The sequence below is a fragment of the Lissotriton vulgaris genome, chromosome 5, assembly GCF_964263255.1.
Source record: "Lissotriton vulgaris chromosome 5, aLisVul1.2, whole genome shotgun sequence".
NCBI classification, from domain to species: domain Eukaryota; kingdom Metazoa; phylum Chordata; class Amphibia; order Caudata; family Salamandridae; genus Lissotriton; species Lissotriton vulgaris.
The window spans coordinates 890586722-890606508 of NC_141693.1; positions in this window are offsets into that span (position 1 = coordinate 890586722).

The window sequence follows — 19787 nt, forward strand, 5'->3', positions numbered from 1 at the left end:
TTTGAGGGTTGACCCTGACAAAGATTGTGAATATTCCATGAGGTGGGTCGCCACCCAGCCTAAATAATATTCCAGTTTTCTCCAACCCTCAAAAGGCATGGCAAGGCATTGCAAACCTCCAACTTTAGCTGAAAACAAGCATTTCCTTCACATTTATGTACGGGAAAGTTCTGGAATATGCAGCGTGCCACAAAATCCTACCATCCTGCGTTCCCACATTCTGAAGAAAAATGGTATCCCTCCTGCGTAGCTCGGCCGAATGTGACTGCCACCTAGGGAAACCTATGAAACGCAAATATTTCTCAAAACTTGACACCAAGGGGATTTTAGAGGGGTGTGATTTCTGCGGATCCCATGAAGTTTTGTTATGATCTTGCCCTGCAAACTTCAATCTTTGACTATAATCATTCACTTGCAGCCATTTTCTGTGCTAGAAAGTTACAGGATCCGCAAGTATACTCAAAAAATTTCTACCAGTCAACAGCGATCTCACATTTGAAAGACTCATCCAGTACAAACAAGTAACTTAAACAATGACATGCAACAGTTACATTCATTCAGGTAAGTTTTGCACAGGGAAAGATGTTGGTTCCAAAATATGAAAGCAAGTGACCATAATGAGTTCCACACAACACTATTGCAGTAACGAGTGGAGCGGACAACAAAAAAAGTGCTTAAAAAATAAATAAGGAACTCTCTGGCTATAAAAGTAAAAAAGTACTAGTGATGCATGATCCGACATGAAGGAAAAGGATAGTATAAAGGGCTACTGTATACCTTGGCTCCCCTCAAACTGAAAAGACCTGCATTTATTAACGAAATTGGAAATGGAATACATGATGATAAAAGTAAGGGATTAACACTTAGCCGTGAACAGTGAAGCCACGTCAAGGATCCAACTGTTTCCCTGTCCACACTGCACAACCATATCATTTAGAAAGACTACACAATCTCTAGCATCAGTCACTTGCAGTAAAACTCGCTTGTCAGACAATTATCCACAGATAACAAATACACTCCTATGCAGGCAAACAACAACTTCATTTAAAATTCTTCACCATTGCAATCTACATACACTCAATACTCCCATCTATAAAGTCACCACAGATCCCCGCAATCACATATCCGCACTTGTATTTTTTCTCCACTATCACAGCACCCAGTCATTTTCACATTCCTCGAGTCACACATGCCATCCCCGTCACACTCATAAACAAAAAGTTGAAAAACTTCATACCGGCATCCTCAGTCACACAGCATTCAGATCCATCTCAATCTCGCAGCCCTCTAATCCCACATGCCATTCCCATCCCATTCGTTCACAAACAGTTGCAAAACGTCATACCAGCCTACTCAGACACACAGCATCCAGGCTTATGCTCTTTGTCCAAGTCTTGGTAGTTCCGAAGTTTGCTAATCAGTGAATCATAAACTATTATTGTCGGACACAGAACAGTTTCCATTTTCTCATGAGGTACCTATCGAGTATAAAATGTGATCATGACAAGAAGAGTTGTTTGTTGTCTGCAACCAAAACATTAAGACTTCAACTATCAAATGGTGCGTTTTGAGTGAACAACAAGAAGCATACATTTTTATGCTCGACACTATTGCGTCCAAGCATCCTCCTTTTGTAGTTAGTCCTCTTGTACAACGACTCCATTGTTATATTGTCAAAAAAGTTAAGGATGGAGTAAATAAGTGTGATATTGAGTTGACCATGCATATGTAAAAAAAATAATAACATGAAACAACCACAGGTGATGGCTGGGTAGGCATGATGGCCCATGTGAAACAACAGCTGATCATTCCAAGAATAGATGCTGACACTTATAATGGCCCAGTTTGCAGATTCTCACATAAGTCAACAACTACAAACAGATATTTTAATAAGTACAATATTTTGGTATGATTTTACATTGATAGTTCCAGCCCTTTATTCAAACACTGCTTCTGAAACAAGGGTGGGACACACTCCCTTCAGCTGTCATGCCTTGTTGCACAAGTCATTTGTGGGTAGGCCATACAACGTGTAACCTCCATACTTAACAAGACCTTTGAAATGAAGCAACTTTTCGGCTATACTCTTGAAAGCTTGCTTGAATTCCTCATCTTTCAAGGGCAACAACAAATAACGGTCACCAACAGGTCATTCTACAATGGTAGAGTAGGAGGTAATTCCACTCACACTACTAAGACCTCAGACAGCTGAATCTATACATACAGTTGCACCCGTATAACATCCTCACACCAACAGGTGCACCCACTACTTCAGCAAGGCAGCTTCAGCACCAATGACAAATTTTGTGTTTTTCCATTGGAGAGTAAGCTCTCATCTAGTGTCAAAACAAGAAGGATAAAGCAAAAGTGTGGCTGTTCTATGATATAGCCAGGCCATGACTGCAGTTAATGCTAACTTAAGAATGGATGTATGGAAACATGGTCATGTTCGGTGTCGAACACTGAGGAATGCGCCCACCCAACCGTCAGTCCTGGCATCAGGGTAGAATTCCACCCTTCTAGTGTGAGAAGACATGTAGAAGACAAGAGGCCTACCATCAAAAATGGAAGCTGCAGCCACATAGCCACATATACGGGTCTGACCTCCTGCTGCTGGACAGCACTCTGGCAGGGGAGGCCTGGAGAATCGACATCCTGTCACAGGGAGATGTAACCACCTCCTACACAGGCTTTAGTGTATTGGGGCTGGGTGGGTGCTTTCAATAAAAAGTCGCATAAGAGATATGAAGATTTACCCGAAAAGCAGATAAACGATAATTGGTCAGGAATATACAGGATAACACTGTTGCAGAGATTGATAAACGCTAAGGTAAAAATGAAAGGATTTCATTACACACACTAATAACTTCCACATTTAGTAGAGGTATCGGTCGAAGTGATGCACACGTGGTAGGATCTTTACTGTAAAAGCAACGTTTCTGGTGCTTGCTATAAAATGTATTTATGTATTTAATGTATTTATGTATTTAATTTGGAAATGAAAGGAACAAAGTTTGTACTTGAGTCCGAATTATTTTGAAAACATTCAATAAATACAATAAATAAATACGGTGTCACTATACATTTTGTCAAGTGCTTTATTTCAAATATGCAGGAAGATGGTCCCTTTCATTGTTGTGACGCACATAGCCAGACAAGAATGGACAGTGCAACACAAGCGCATTACATAACGGTAGCAAGCTTGTAATTTGATGATTGGGTATTCGGATGGCATGCAGAGCTCACATATAAAGTGGTTTCCCAGCATTCTTACTTTTTCTCCTGTAGGGTTGGTAAGGTCTTTCCAAGGGGATTTAAATATTTGAAAGGAGAAAGTAGAAGGTGAAGAACAAAGGTTGGAGATTACATCTGAGGATGCAAGAATGGATGAAAAGGGTGGTCTAAGGTCTGCATGTACAATGACAAGTGGAGGCGTTTTGTGGGCGGGTATGCCTAAGGGTGTGGAGAACGTGCAATATTTGGTGGTGATACTACCACGCATCAAAAGGGCAAGGGCATATGAAATTATGGATTCTATGGCCTTGGACTATGAGGAGAATACACTAGAGCAGGACCAGGTCAAGTGCAGAGATTTGATAGATAAGGCAAAACAGAAGGTGGCAGCAAGGTCAATGGGTGTTGGAGGCTGGGTTTGTTAATCAGTGTCCTACCTGCTGTGTTACAAGCTTAAGACAGCAACGAACAGAGCCCCTTACTGTGTCTCCACCCATTATGTTGACAATTAGGGGGGAGGCCGTGGAAAGGAGTAAACTACATGTACTGGTATGTTCAGGACACTGGATCAAGCACTGAAGATCAGATATAAAAGAAGATACACAAAAGAAGGCTGCACAAAAAGGACAGCGGATCTTGTACACAAACGGGTAAGTCAGCAAAAGAACAACAAGGGAACAAGGCTAAGAACCATGAAACAAACGGATGCTGTCCAACAGATTGTGACAAAGGGAAGAAAGATATTGTAAAAATAGCGGAGTTCAAATAAAGAAGATGGAAAAAGATGTCATACATGATGACAAAGACGGTGGAGTAACACTATCTGTTGTTCAACACAGAAAAGAACGTGCTGAAATTATGTCAATGTTTAATGAGCACACTGGCAAGCTAGAATCGGCCTGTATAAGCTTCCTTTTGACATAGGGGGGTACACAAAACCACAGGGAGCAGAAATACTATCTGCTCCAGATCACCGCCAGCCAAACCCTAGTCAACGCACACTGGCGGGCTAGAATCGGCCTGTATAAGCTCCCTTTTCACATAGGGGGTACACAAAACCACGGGAAGCAGAAATACTATCTGCTCCCCATCACCGCCAACCAAACCCTAGTCAACGCACACTGGCAAGCTAGAATCGACCTGTATAAACTCCCTTTTGACATAGGGATTACACAAAACCACGGGGAGCAGAAATACTATCTGCTACCCATCACTGCCAGCCAAACCCTAGTCAACGCACACTGGCAAGCTAGAATCGGCCTGTATAAGCTCCCTTTTGGCATAGGGGGTACACAAAACCACGGGGAGCAGAAATACTATCTGCTCCCCATCACCCTCAGCCAAACCCTAGTCAACGCACACTGCCAAGGTAGAATCGGCCTGTATAAACTCCCTTTTGACATAGGGGGTACACAAAACCTCGGGGAGCAGAAATACTATCTGCTCCCCATCACCGCCAGCCAAACCCTAGTCAACGCACACTGCCAAGCTAGAATCGGCATGTATAAGCTCCCTTTTGACATAGGGGGGGGACACAAAACCACGGGGAGCAGAAATACTATCTGCTCCCCATCACCGCCAGCCAAACCCTAGTCAACGCACACTGCCAAGCTAGAATCAGCATGTATAAGCTCCCTTTTGACATAGGGGGCACACAAAACCACGGGGAGCAGAAATACTATCTGCTCCTCATCACCGCCAGCCAAACCCTAGTCATCGCGCACTGCCAAGCTAGAATCGGCCTGTATAAGCTCCCTTTTGACATAGGGGGGGACACAAAACCACAGGGAGCAGAAATACTATCTGCTCCCCATCACCGCCAGCCAAACCCTAGTCAACACACACTGCCAAGCTATATATATGTATATGTATATAAATCTATTTACTAACACATATATGTGAGTAAATTTATAAAAAATGATATATTATAAAATAAATATTAAAAACAAAAACTTGTTTGACAACATTTAAATACTTAAAACACAACGATTATGAAAAAATAATTTCCTTTCGAACATGCATACGCCATTTTACCAAAATTAATTCAATTTATTGAAAATAATGGCTCGATAAACTATTTGTGACTCTTCACGCCTGCCACATCATTTTACAGTGAAAGTGCAGTGACACAGCGCTGGCGTGTGTAAGCGGAGCAGCAGCAAACAGACATAACCTGTCAATATCTCCTCCCCGTGACGTACGGGGGGTACGCAGCTCGATGGTGGAGCAGCAGCAGACAGACAGAACCTGTGGATATCTGCACCCCTGTGATGTAGGGGGGTACACAGCTCGATGGGGGCCCACTCCTCTATAGAACACCGGTCTTTCCATAGGTAATCAGGACCAAGCACGTCACCTAGTTTCTATGGGTTTGCTCCTGTGCCTGAGGACGAGACCCCGCTAAATTCTGGGGAGCCTGGGTCCTTTGCCACGGACCACATCTTCCATTAGATGTGGAAGAGCTTCCTTTGCCTCAACTGTAGTCAAAAATGCACACGTGGCTTGAGTAAGATTGCTAGATGATAGCATATTACCACTAACACAATGCTCTAGTCCTAAAAGGCAATTCTCCTGTTTTTTCAGGTGCGCAACGGACAATAAAGGCGAATGACTACAAGAATATTGAAAATACATGAATATATTAACTAAAAATCCAGGACTGGAAGACCGAGTACCCGCTGATATGGAATTATTTGGTAACATTATGCTACAGCAAATGGTTGAAGTTGTCAATTGGCAAATGTGAATCTAACCAGACGGCAGTAATGCAAATGTCAATTAGCTCGATAACCCCTGCCATAACAGCTACTTTCACGAATGGATCCCTAGTTAATCCCTTGAGTTTTGAAGGAAGCCTAACGTATGAACCTAGCAGGGTTACTATTCTAGAAGGTCACAAGCTTATTGTGTATCCAACCCTAAGGCAAAGATTCCAACGCAAATTGTCACGACAGCTAAAGGTCTCTTACAATTCTGACAATCCGGCATTTTCAGTCGGTGAAATGTGTGTTGCAAGAGTTATGTAAATGACGGGGCTGCGCCCGCCTGCTGTCTTGCCTTTTTACTGACCTCTGCTCTGTCTTTTTAGGATCGCTGTCCAGAGCTGAGTCCAACGTCCCAGGACCCCCGTGATCGCCACCATGCTCTCCTCCTGCATGGATCCCCAAGTGAAGTAGTCATAGCTGCCAAGGTTTCAGATTGCTTATGTGTGACATGTTCATATTTTCAGTGTAATTATGAGTGACATTCGATGACTATGAGTGAAACTTTCCCGACAGCAAAATCAAGCACTGAAGATGAGGGAAACATAAGCCCTCAGGATAGTGAGGATGAGGTACACATAGGTTACAGCCAGGCTGTATTATTTCAAAAAGATTTAGCTTGCTCAGCCCTATAAAAATCATCAGCTGAGCGGTCCACCCCAGTGTGATCCTCGTTTTAGGGCTAGCTATATTCTTGTATTTTCATCCAGTCTGACAAAAGCACCTTAATTAAAAGTTCTTATTTGACCAGAATTACATTATCAAACAGCATGACAATACACCTCTCCATGCCTCACTTCGGGGTTTTCTAAGTGCTGTAAATATAGGATGATAGCATAATCCAATTTCAGGATTTCAGTTTACCAATCTCGGAAAGATGTAAGGACAAGTGGGCCTCACAAGGATTCAGATTCATGAAATGCAGGTCACTGGAGTACCATTGAGAAGGCTATTTTATAAGTAGATTAATACTTTGTCAAAAAAACTCGAAACCTTTGTATTATTTTTGAACATGTAAATCTTGAATATTACTTTGTTGATTTTTACGTGGAATACATATCCAGTCCCCATCTACTGTAGTCGGCTATATGTTCTTTTAATAAAAAAAAAAAGCTTAAAACATGTTACAAGCCTTGGAAATATGACAAACAAAATATTTTACTCTGCGTTTCCAAACTTTTAACATTTAGGCCTTGATTATTATTACATCATTATTTTGCGATGCCGGCGTGCAAGCTGTGTGCACAAGAGCAGACAGAGCAAAGTGTATGTGCAAAAGAGGTCCGTCGTGCAAGCTGTGTGCACAAGAGCAGGCAGGCAGAGGAAAGTGTATCTACACAAGAGGCGCTCATCGTGCAAGCTGTGTGCACAAGAGCAGGCAGAGCAAAGTGTATTTACACAAGAGGTCCGGCATGCAAGCTGTGCGTACAGAAACAGGCACACACCCCAGCAAGCCTGGAGTAAAAAAGTAGGTGCAGAATGACTGTGTGCACAAGAGCAGGCAGGGCATAGAGTGAGTATTCAAACAAGAGGCCTGGTGGAAGCAGTGGCCACAAAAACAGGCCAACACGTAAAGAAGCTAGGAATGCACACACCAGGCATAGAAAGACAGCGTGAGCACACAAACTCCATAAACATCTACAGCAATCCAGTCCGGGCTCACCCACAGACACCAAGAAAATTCACTCATAGCTCACTGTAAGCCGACACATTCACCTAAAACAGAAAGTGGCACAGACCCATTCACCCTAGTGATAGCTCACCTTCACAAGCCGAACCAGACACCAGATAGAAAGCTAAGAACAGTTCAGAAAGTCACAGCAGGCCTACATAGCAATGGAAGAACGTGTCATATAAAATACACATAACATAAAATAACACACAACTGCATGACACAAGCGGTGCAGGTACAGAACGTTACTATAGTGTGTGCAAGGATAGAAGCGTGTGCCAGATACAAGTGAGTGTCCTGTGTGCAGTTTACAACCTGCATGGCTGGCATCCTGTGCATTAGAGTCATCTGCCTCAGGACATGTCAGGCCTTGCTCTAGCCTCTCCACTAAATGCTCTCCTTCCCCTGCCTGTACTCACAGGCTGCTGACAGCACACCTCCCCCTGTTTGTGACTGTGCTCACGGGCTGCTGACACCGTTCCATCTTGTCGTGGCTGTATTCACAGGTTGCTGACAGCTAGGGTGACCAGACGTCCCGGTTTTCGCCGGATAGTCCCCTTTTTGGAGAAGTGTCCCGGTGTCCCGACACTTTTCTCCAAGTTAATGAAATGACAGGGTTTTTAAACAGTCTCCAGGTTAAACATAGAAATGTCACGGTTTTTAGGTCTCGCGACCTATCGATGCGCGCAAGCGCATCGAACGGAGCGAGAATTCAAGTGGCGAAAATCATCGTCAAACCAAGGGCTTTCAGCCCCGCGGTTTTCATGCAGTTCACGTGAACCACGTGATTAAACATGCACGCGCATTCTTGGCCGCACAGCACATCAAAGGGCTTCTCCTCCCCTAATTATTCATGGCCGGCCGCAGGCCGGCCGTACTTTCAGTTTCCCAAGCCCGCTCCCCATCCGGCTTCCCTTCGCGCATCTGCCTGCCACACTTCTCCTCCCCTCGCTGGCATTCCCGCCACCCCACCAGGCTCTCCCGCCCCCATCCGGCTTCCCTCCACGCATCTCCTTTCACCATGCCTGCACTCTATACTGTTCAGCAAAACTACTCGTGCCTTGTTAGTCTGTGTTTTACCCACATCGCCCTCCTGCGCTTGTGGCCTTAAGCGTGACAGTGGTTTTAAGCAGCATGCTTGTATATCCCCCGCGGTTTCTTCTTTCATATGTATATTTCCTGCCGCGCCCCTCCTTTCACTCTCCCACTCGACCCTTGGTATATTTCCTGCCGCGCCCCTCCTTTCACTCTCCCACTCGACCCTTGTTCGCGACTCCTCGAGCCTCTCAGCAGCGTTGACAGGAAGCTCTCGCAGCGCTTCACACCGTCGACGTAACCGCCAGTGGTGGCCGTCCGCCATCACCGGCTATGGGCTCATTGTTGTTGTTGCTCACTTTGTTGTCATGTCGAACATTTTTAAGTTGCCAGCATACCATACTCGGGTACACAAACAGACGACTGCATGTGCTCAAACATCTTTGTTAATGCATTTGTTGGTGATTGAGAAGCGTGTATTACATACTTTAGTTGTGTGGTTCATTTTTTAAAATATTTTTTTTACGTTTTCTTGAGGCAGATAATTTTGGGAATCAGAGCTAGCAAGCGCTAATGCGAACCACAGTTAAGCTTGCTTCCTTGTGCGTAGGAGACCAATCGAACTCTAATCATGGTGGTTTTACGCAGTCGCCAAAGTTAATGTTCGCTCATATGTGCACAGCAGTAATGACGTTGGAGATGGATTGGTGTCGCGGGCTGGCATGTGGCGACATAATGTCTGTGCTGTTTTACACCCCTCCCCCCCCCACGCTTGCATTTCCCGTACTTGTTTTATGAGCTCTGTTGATCATCTGCTTTCCCTCGCCTGTGTTTTCAACACGCTCCTCCAGCCCCCCCCATCTCTCTCCTCTCCATCCCCCTCCCCCTCCCCTCTCTTCTGTTCACTAATGGGGCTTGTGCGTTTAGAAAGAAGCCATCAGCCGTTTGAAAGCCCTGCAGCACATGTCTTGCCTGCAGGAAAATATGTGGTGATTTTTCCTTTACCCCATCCCCTTTCTTTTGCTGGCTTGCAGCTTTTTATTCGGAACATTAATTTCTGATAATACATGCACCTTTATAATGTACTGCTCCGAGATCTGCTTCGTTTTAAAAATATTACCTTTACCATCTTAATGCACCCGTAATCATGCTTGCCCTGCTTGTTTTTATTTTTGATATTCAGCAACAAGCATTGGCTAAGTCTACAGGTTGGATAAAATTTCAACTGTAATGCCTTTTGAATTTGCCAATGCTTGCTTTTATGATGTGCCAGGCAGAACTCGTGTCATGTCGGCTGTGCGTGTAATATTTGGAATAATGTGTTGGGAAGACTGTAACGTTATCAACAGCACCGGTAGCAGAACGTTCTGGCTTCTTGGCTGCAAATCATAAATCCAGGCAGTATTATTAACTCTGGCACAAATGCATAGTACTAGCTGCCTCTTGTTTACTCGCAGGTTTGCATAGTCTGTTACGTTGTTTTAATAGGGGGCATGCTTTTTCGTGCAAATAATTTAATCTTTGTGCCGAAATTTGTGTTGTCTTACTGAATGCCATCTCCGTAGGATGGTTTGTCTATTTTCGCCCCCATATTGGATCAGTGGCGATTGAAGGAAGTTGTACATTGCATTATCGGTTCATTTCAATCATGTGCACATCCCCATTCACTTTTGGAACACCTTTGCGGAAATTCGACATGCTTAGAATAATTTAAATGGTAACTTCACTTCCCAGGTCTGCAATGTGTTTTTTTGGTTTTTGTTTCTAGTTTTCAAATTTGCTCAGCTACTAAATACTGTGTACATCTTTTTTTGAATGGTAAAATAGCTCCTCCCCCTTGCTGTCTGTTCTTAGCTTTAGGTTAAACTCCCAAATCGTACAGAAGGCTCGTGGGTTTCACTGGTGGTGGTGCCAATAGATCTCGCAGTAGGAAAGTTGGAGCTATTGGTTTTGTGAATGACAAAGCCCTTTATGTTTTTAAAATGAAAACAAAAATAAAAGGCATTGTTATTTGCAATTGTAATAGCTCCAACTTTCCTACTGCGAGACCTATTGGCAACGCCAGTGCTTGTTTATTGGTGTTTCGGTTGAGCATGGCCTGCATGCTCTCTTTGCACTGCTTAAGGCGTGACGTCACTTAGGTGAGCGTTGTAGCAGGAAGGGAAATCCTTTGAAGAGAGGCACTTTCTCTCTGGATTTCCCTTCTCTTTTTACAACGCAGCGCCACCTATGGGTTAGGATCAAACTTGGTGATCAAATCTGCACATCCAGATATGGATGGCAATGACGTCTTCCTGAAACTGGCTGATCAGACAATGTAAGTGGGCTCTATAGAGAACCCCGATAATGCCAAGTCTTCCTTTCTGTCAGAGTTATCCAGACTACTGACTGCTTTTGCAAGACAAAGGTTATTGTGGGAGGAAATTTGAACCTTGCCCTTGACCATATCCTGGACAGTACTGGGCCCATAGAAAAATATATTTCAAATGAAAGGGCATTGCTAAGAGACATCATAAATGATCTCTCACTGGTAGATGTCTGGTGCATAGAACACTCTGCTGACAAATGTACTTATTTTCACACAAGTATATTACACTTTATCATGAAACAATTTTTTGCATGGAGCATAGAGTGTTACTACAGTTGCTGTCCCCAACTGAACATTCTATCAAAGGGCCTCGCTGAATAAGCTATTGTTGTTTTAGGCATTTACTTGGACCATCAACCCCTTTCTTCACCCTTTATGTGGAGGAGGCAGGCTTCTTTGTACACCCTCCCAGAGGAGAAATGCATATTGAACGTGCATGTTCGTTTAGATAGGGTTGAAAATGAACAATCAGTCACCTAAACACAAACAGTATGGGCAGGGAATAAGGTGACGCGGGGAGGCCTCTTTATGAAGCACTCATCCCAGGCCAAGAAAAAGGCCTTGATGGAACAAAAGAGGCTGGTGGGCAATATAGCCACCATAATGGCAGAACCTGCCCAACACCCTAACTACAACAACAGCTAGAGGCAGAGAAATTTACACCTAATTCACACTATACCAAAGGCGGCTGAAAAGGTTCTGGAGATGCTCAAGTGAAGACATGAAACGACTGGGAGTATGCAAGCACTCAAGCTCTAATGGATAGGCAAAACTGTCAATTCCTGTTATCCGGAACAATGAGGGAAAAATTCAAGCTCACCTGTAGGACATACGAGACATTTGTTTCTTCATTGAAGGCATTATACAGGGCTTCATCTGGTGAATTCTCAGATGCAGAGGATGAGTTCTTACACTCTATTAGCATTCCCGCCTTACAAATGAAGGACCACAGTTTCTAGACGGACAGATTTCTATAACGAAATTCCTTAAGCTACAGCAGTCTTCCCACGTGTAAGTAGCCTGAGGAGAATTGCGGAAGCAGAATTTTAAGGGTCCCAAGTCTAATTTCCAATAATCCAATTATAATGCTGTTACCCACAAAAGGAAAGAATCATCCGCATTGTGAAAATTATACAACAGAATCACTTAATGTGGATATCAAGATCCTAGCTAAAAAGTTATCTACCAGACTGCACAAGGTAATACCAGCTCTCATCCACACCTCTCAGTTGGGCTTATTCCTACGGCACTCCTCTAGGAGTCACCTGAGGACAATAGGCCATCTATTGTGGGATAAACTTCAGACTTGGAGGAAGGAGGCACACCCATATCCCTTGATGCTGAAAATGTGTTTTAATTGTGAGGCATAGCATTTGCTTTTTGAGGTAGAGGACAGGTTTGGCCTTGGTCGGTCTTTTATCTTCCAAGTGTGAGGGCTTCATCGAAACTCAACATAACAAATTAACTTCCTCAGAATTTGTGGCTTTCTCTGTGTTACTAGACAAAGGTTCCCACTACTCTCCCTCCTCCTGGCTTTAGAACCAATAAAAGACCTCTGAATTGTCGTCTGTCATGCTTCATCTCGGTCTGTGGAGGGCGCTGCCATTGTAATCCTTTTTCTATGTCTATGACCTGTCCCCGTTTTTTGTTTTGTGAATCTGCTCACCCTACTGACAGCTCTTCTTTACTCGCTGGAGCCTCTCTTTTCTTGATTCAGGCGCAGGCACGTCGTTTGGCGTCAGCAATTCATTTTCATTATTGTTGCCTCTCCTTTGGAGCTGGAAGGACCACACCTTGCCCCAGCCAGGACCCATGGAGTCACTCCCAGTTTCTGCGATGTTACTAGGCCAGCATGTCCAAGATGTAGGTAGCAGGACCTGATTATGCGAGCCTACCATTGTAGCTCTCACGAGGCGGACAAAACTACTGTACTCTGGGTTGTCTAGAAGAGTTTTAGCATGGAGCATGAGGGAGGTGGTCATATTGGAATGGAGTCTGTCTGATATACCGATTTGACAAACAAACAGGTCACCACGTTTTGTGTTTTTTAGGTATGCAGGGGAAATTACTTTTTTAATAGCATACATGGTCTTACTAATTACATTTTGGGGTAACAGATCATAGAATATCATCAACAGCAAGATGATTTGTTGATGTAAACGTTAAAATAAACAAGACCTATGTAATTACAAACAAACGACAGCCATTGTCCCAGCGGCTTCAAAAGGGAAAGTGGGCGTGGGCTACTGAATGTAAGCAAAGCATGGCGTGGTGCCTAAAGTAGGGAAAACTCAATAAATAAAAAGTACACCTACAGTGTAACAACCAAGTAAAGGGGCCAATCGCCATGGGTTGATACAATTGACAACATGGCCCTACTAAGGAGACACTAACAAGCCTCATAATGAATCAGAAGACAGCATTTACAAATGACAAACACACAAGCCAATGAAAAATAAGGGCAGGGGAGTGGGCGAAGCTTCTCTCAGTAGTGAACTACCACTTATCTTCGCAGAGCAGCAATTGCATGCTCGCTCAGGCTCGACCTAAAAACTAACATCTGCGGTCCTGCTGTCCTCGCCCACCACTTTCGCCACTATTTCTCCTCTCCCACCAAACACTTTACCTGGCTTCCTCCTGTGCTCCACAGGAACCCTGCATTGACCTCACCCTAGCACAAACAGAAGAAAAGGGGGCAACCACTACCTTGTAGTGGTTTCCTGCTAAATGCATTCCCTGTTCTCACTGTATGAGCAGAGAGCAGGTACTGCGCCGACAGAGACTGAGAGCAGCTTTCCAGGGTGTACTGGATCCCCTGCCAGAGGTAGGTCTGGCAAGACTCGCATTTGACAGCTAAGATGACAGAGGCCCAATAGCACCGCTCATATTCTTCTGTTTTCTTCATATCAGTGCGTAAAACCAAGAAAGGCGAGAGAAGAGATGAAAAAAAAACAGCAGACAAAATGATCCTCCATTCCACCAGCTTCAGTCTGTCTCTGAAGACCCAGAAGACCAGCGTCTACCAGAGCATCAGCTTCAGAGCTCATTTTTGCACTTATCTGAGATCTGGGCAGTGAATGACCAGCTTTTAAATTTATAAACTTGTTTTTATTAATTTCTTGCTATGAAAAACATATACAACAATATGGTTTTTGTGATTATCACAGCATGAGCTGGAAATTCTCATCATTAAAATCTGGAGGGATTCTATGCCCCTTAACTATTTGAAACCAAGGTGGCTAAAATGTGATGAATCCCGTTTCACCTAGTCCCTTGTCTGTGTCTTACACAGTGATGTTATGGTTTGTGGTGCGTCTGAAATACATAGAATGTAAAGGTGTTTCAACAGAGACAGGAGAACTTAGATGAGGATGGGTCTAGCAGGGGTCAACACTGCTCCTTGAGGTATGCCGTGTAGTAGAGTTAACTTGTAACCAACATTGGACTTTCGTCATCAAACCTACTAGAAGTTACTTAACTTGTGTAAAGATTCATTACCTAGCAGAGTGTCCACTGCTGACTTCTCACATTCCCCAGGGCTGTTTTGCTTGAACTGCACCTTTGAGGGACCTAAATACTAACACATAGCCCAGAAGGAATTCTGCAAACAATTCACAGATACACCATCTCAATTTCTTAGCGATCAGCGGTTTTTAACCTGTGGTCCATGGACACTTGGAGGCCAACAGCACCTTCTCAGGGGGTCCTTGACTGTTTAGAAAATTAATTAGCAGAATAATAAAATGTATATAGGAAAAAATAAAAATATACAATGGAAACTTTGAAATTGTTCTGGCAATGTTTACGAATGTGAAACCGGCGGCTAAAATTGAAATCACCATCATTTGCTTCATTCATAAGAACAGTACCAGCACAGTAAACATACTCTAAAATGGACGATTCGTTGCCTCAACTGGTATGCCCTGATAAAAAGTGAGCAACCATCAGACGCAAAAAAGACAAAGTGATATGAGAGTGTACCATATTGCTATCTTTTAGAACTAAAACCAGATTTTGAAAAACTCTTACCGCCCATTAAAATTAAAACTTCGATTTTGTATGTTTTTGATTGTGAATTAAACAAACAATTTCATAATTTTTGTATTACTTTGATGCATACTTGTTTCTGTATTTCTGTGTATTATTTTGAGGTACAAGTAGTAGAAATTGCTTTGGTCAGGTTCCCGGCTTCCAGTAGTGATTCCGTAGAGGTCCAAGAAAGTCAAGAGGTTAGGAACCGCTGTGGTAGTAAAACATCTAGCAGTTTTGTAAGGTAGCGCTGCCTTTTAAGGGGCCGTGTTTTAGAACAGAGGTGCTCTGATAGAGAACCCTATAACATTTTCCTTTGCCGAACTTTCTGATAATTTTTCTCAGCTTTTCACCAAACCTCTGACAAAAGCAGTGCTTAAATGGGCCGGTTCTCACCGGTACTGAGTGCCGGCACTTTTTCATTTTCTCCCCTTGAGTACCGGCACTTTTCCTAGCACAAAGGAGAGTACCGGTACTCATGGGACCCGATTTTAACCCAGGCTGCGCTCCTTTCATCCGTCAACTAATACCAGGGCAGCCCCTTTAACGAGCACTGCAGGGAATGAATCACTGGAGTTCTTGTCACCTGGACCCAGCGGGAGCTGCTTTGGAAGTCTTCAGAGCGGGGAGGGAGGGGGGCCTGCAGAATGGTTATCTTATCCACTGATCTTTCACAGTGGGGCTGAGAGGGGGCTGTACAAACAATTGGGTGGCGGTGGGACGCACTGTCTAGGATAGAATATTCCGTGGACAGAACAAAAGAAGGTTTGCTAATGCTTTCACTATTGCCACACATGTGAATTGTCTACACTTTCCGTGTTTGTCTGTGGTTGAAAATGTTAGTTATCACTGACCAGCAGGCAGCGTTTCTTTTAAAAGTGGGTTTATGCTCCAACGGACCCACATGTTAAAGCACCGCACACCAAGCTCGTGACCTGGTGCTCACGTTAAAAGAGGTAACTGTCGCTTTCTATGTGGACTGTGAATGTGACACTCTTCACAACCTCATGAATGGAGTGGGTGGGGTGAGAGCACTGATGGAAGCAGCATAGCAGATTCTGAAATAGGCATTCATCTCGAGTTTGTTTTCAGCAGCAGCCATTTCAAGAAGCAGGTAGTTTCAAGGATTCTAGAATTCGCTGCATAATTTTTCTAGTCTTGTCATTGTCATGTGATAAACGAAAAAAATGAAATTAATTCTGTTGTCCTGCGGGGCGGTTACTAATCGAAAGAGTTGCACTCAAAGTCGATATAGTGAGGGTTTAAAGCATATTCGAGGGGTGCAGAATGAAGGCTATTTGGAGCACTGTGTTCATGTGGGCATGCTTTCTGCAGAGTGCGTCCTATCAACAAACTATTTGACTGGAAGAGATAGCAAGCCATTAAATGTGTTGCATGGCTAGGTATGTGCGTGTTCTTCACACTCATGGTTGCAATTTATTGCACACGGTAATCGAATGCCAAAAGCAGGAAAACGTATATTTTTTAAAATTTTGTTGTGTCCTCCCAGGTGATCGTCTGTACAAGTTATGCGGTACAAGCACAGAAAACATATTTAAATTGTAATAAGCCCCATCTCCTAACCAGGACTTTACATCATTGGCCATATTTTTTTTCACAACCAATTTTATTGAGCAAATGAGCAATAAGAACGTGGCATCCCCAAGACCGAAGATCACCACGACAATATCGGTACAGTAAATCACATAGGCAGCAAATGTTTAAACAGGTCTTAAGAATAGGCTCAGTATGAAAACCCCCCTCTAGCCCACCCTACCCCTCAACCCCGACCCCCCCAGCCCCAAAACTCCCCCCCCCCCCTACCCCCCCAACCACACGAGTACATATAGCAATAGAATAAAATGTGTAGGTGCAGCGCAACTGGAGCGTCACTGCTTCGGGCCAACAATGTCACTGCCGTCAAATGTCCTCCTCTCGCTCCGCTGGGGGATCCAGGGACAGGCCCCGGTAGTCGGCCCATCGCTTCCAAATTTTGTAGTGTTTGCTCGGGCAGCCCCTCGCCTCAAAGATCAGCCTTTCCAGGCCCATGAAAAAATCCAGCCCAGCTTTCCACGCAGACAGGGGGGGGGCCCTCGCCGCTTTCCACGCCGGGGCCAGATCCCGCTTGGCCACAACAAGCCCCAAGAGCAACAAATGGCGCTTATATATGTTCCCCCCAATCCCATCCATGATGTGCAATAATCCCAGCCGATGTGTACGGGGAAGGTCCCAGCCCAGGACCTCGGACAGACAACTCCACACACCCCTCCAGAACCCAGCCAACCGACCACACGACCACACAGTATGTATCAGGGACCCAGGCACCGCACCACAGCGCAAGCATTCCGGGGATGCAATCAACCCAGCTCTCCACAGCCGTTCACGAGTATAGTAGGCTCGATGCAAGTATTTAAATTGGATGAGTCGGAGCCGGACAGCGATGGCGGCTCCACGTGGGGATTCTAGCGCCTCCCTCCAATCGTCCTCATCGAGAGGGCCAATGTCCATCTCCCATGTCGCCCGAAGAGAGTGTAGGGTAGAGGAGCAATGAATGACCAACGTCTGGTATATCCGGGAAACCTTTCTGTCCCCCAGATCCCCCATAAACACTTTTGCCTCAATCGGGCTGAATTCCGGTAGGGAGTCTAGGCTGGCAATGCTCGGGGTGAGGGCATGGCGCAGCTGCAAGTAACGAAAGAACTGGGACTGAGGCATTTGGAACTCTGTACGGAGGTCCTCAAATGATTTAAGGGTGGTGCCGGACATGACCTGGCCCAGTAGCGTAATACCTATGGCTTCCCAGCCCTCAAAACCGGTCAGGGCCGCCAGCTCCGGGAGCAAACCATTGTGCCAAAGCAGCGTCTCGGCCGTTAACTTGCCCCACCAGCCCATGCGGCGTAGGGCCTGCCTCCACACAGCAAAGACCACTCTGGTAACCGACGGCAATACGCGGCGCAGGCGAGCTGAATATAGAATGGTGTGGAGTGTATGATCACCCATGAGCGACCGTTCCAAGGCATACGCCGGATCCCCACTATCGCTGTACCACCATTCATTAAGAATAAGTAGTTGGGAAGCCTGGTAGTAGGAGAGGAGGTCCGAGGTGGCCAGGCCACCACAATACGTAGACAAGAAGCATGTCTTCAACGCCACCCTGGCCGCACCGCCAGCCCATAGGAATCGACCCAGCACAGAGTTAACTTGACGAAACCACTGTGGGCAGATAGGGTACGGGAAATTCTGAAGTTGATACAGGAGACACGGAAGCGCCACCATTTTGAAGATGGCCGATCTTCCAAAGATGGTAAGCGGCATCCTGGACCAAGTCTTGACATCAGCCTGGACCCGCTCCCACACTGGCAGGACGCCGCGAGCCCAAGCCACGACGCGCGACTCCGATAGGAAGATGCCCAGATACTTCAGACCATCCGTTGCCACCCGCAGTCCCTCAGCCCAGGGGTCGGTCACAACTCCGCCGCCCAGCACCCACAGGGTCGACTTATGAAGGTTGAGTCGAAGACCAGAGATCTCGCCAAAGACGCGCATGACCTCCAGAACCCGGGGACCCGAGCATTGTAGGTCGGTGAGAAAGAAGAGGACATCGTCCGCATACAGCGCAATCCTATCCACCAGGTCGTCGTTCCAGACAAATCCGCGCAGCTGAGCATCTGCCCGCACCCGGGACACCAGGGGCTCCATAGCAAGGGCGAACAGGTATGGGGATAGAGGGCAACCCTGCCGAGTGCCCCGACCAATGCGAAAGCGCCCGGAGGTGGCCCCGGCCACTCGGACTGAGGCCGTGACGTTAGTGTAGAGCAAGCGTAGGTACGACAAGAACACTGGGCCTAGGTTAAGGCGGGTCAACAGGGTAAACAGGTATGCCCAGCTCACAGAGTCAAAGGCCCTGTCCATATCCGCCAGTAGGAGTGCCGCCTGCTCATCCCGAGCGCCCATGGCGTCAACCGCCGCCTGCGCCCGCCGAATATTATGACGAGTGGCCCTACGGGGCATGAATCCGGCCTGGTCAGGATGGACCAGGTCAGTAATAAGGGGCAGCAGTCGGTTCGCCAAGGCCTTAGCCAGAATTTTGGCCTCGATATTTAAAAGAGAAATGGGCCGGTACGAGTCGTGTCTGTCCGGCGCCCTGCCCGGTTTCAAGAAAACCACGATTTCGGCATGGCGCCAGTCCGGCGGCAGTTCCCCTTGGGTCCGCGCTGCCTCCAGCGCGCGCCTATATTGAGGCCCCAGCTGGAGGTGGAACTTTTTATAGATTTCGCATGGGTAGCCGCTCGGGCCTGGCGCCTTCCCTGTATTCAGTTGTCCTAGGGCCTCCCCGAGTTCCTCAGCCGTGAGCGGGGCGTCTAGCGTAGCTCTGGTCTCATCGGAGACGGCCCGTGGCAGCAGGTCGTTAAGATAGGCGGAGATCTCACCCGTCTCTAGGTGGTCTCGGGAGGCGTACTGCGTCTCATAATAATGGGCAAAGCTAGCTGTGAGCATGTCTGGGTCTGTCATAACCGAGCCGTCTGCCGCCGTAAGACCCGGCAACGCGAGAGGCTGGAAGGTCGCCTGGCACAACCTGTGAAGCATGGTACAGGACTTGTCGCCCCACTGATAAACCCTGCTACGCGTGGCGAGCCACGCCTGTCTGGCTTCGTCATATAGGACTAAGGCGTACGATTGCTGGGCC